This window comes from Agrilus planipennis, unplaced genomic scaffold (genome assembly GCF_000699045.2).
Source record: "Agrilus planipennis isolate EAB-ADULT unplaced genomic scaffold, Apla_2.0 scaffold2, whole genome shotgun sequence".
NCBI lineage: Eukaryota > Metazoa > Arthropoda > Insecta > Coleoptera > Buprestidae > Agrilus > Agrilus planipennis.
This window is the reverse complement of record NW_020442464.1, coordinates 2,298,448-2,299,647: the sequence shown is the minus strand read 5'-3', so window position 1 is coordinate 2,299,647 and position 1,200 is coordinate 2,298,448.

Genomic DNA, 1,200 nt, shown 5'->3' with positions numbered 1-1,200 from the left:
TTCCGTTGCTAATTTTTAATATTCTGTCTCCCGGAAACGTGTGCTCTTTCCTAATGTGTGCACTAAAGTGCACCATATACAATGTATCTACTTGTTAGAAACTGTCTGAATGAATGCCATTGTCGCAGCGTTGAACGCAGTGGCATCACGCATCAGTCAGAACTAATTTTCTTCCCCATTTCGTTAAGCAGAAATAGACTCGCAGACGAACATATTTACCCTCCGAACTTCCTCTCCCGCTTGTTAGTTGTGATGTGCTGATCAGAATACCATCAACGTGATGAGAAAATCTATGTATATACTTGTCTATGTATGCATCCATGTACCAACAGTGTATACATATATGTGCATTTTCGTGCGTATGGATAAACGGACGAGTTGTAAGGGCAGCGGCCCTTATTGCATGTTGTTTGGTTGTGGCAGGTACATACGTGCAAGCTTATCATGTCAATTATTAGTTCGGGGTGATTTTAGACAATACGACTTATTACAACCGTGAAATATGGTACAATAAGAAGTACCTATCGCAATTTAAATGTTATTTGTAACTCCAAAATGAAAACTTTAAGATAAAGTCAATTCTAATTGAAATTGAAAGGTAATAATATTAATAATAGTAATCCATATATAATATTTACTATCAGCTTATTTGGGTAATTGTAAATTCGGACGGTCACTACGAGAGGTAGAAAAAAAACGTAAATTAGTCGCTCCGTTAAAATCTACCGAAAATTGAGTAGGTATGTAAATTTGGCCGGAACAATTGCTTTTTTATGTTCATGGAAGAGAACTTACTATATATTGTTTTAAGTATTACCCGAGACATAAATATTCAGTCTCTCAGAGTCTCTGAAAACGAGACTCGAGTCTCCGTCGCACATCGAGTCTTTCTGGGGTCGCTGAGAGAGACTTTCGAGAAACTGTCAAAAAAACAAAAAAACGAGAGACTCGAGTCACTCATAGAGAGATCCTCATTTCGTATTCAGTCTCCGAATGAGAGACTCGAATCTCTGAACGAGAGACTGGAATCTCTCAATAAGTGGTGTCTCGATAGACATGGTTAAAATTTAAAAGTTCAACATATTTCAGAGATCCCAGTCTTTCTACGAGAGACTCGAGTCTCTCAATTTTTCAGTTTTATTCATTTAGTCTCTCTGTGAGAGACTCGAATCTCTGAATTAACAATTTTATCGTTCGAGT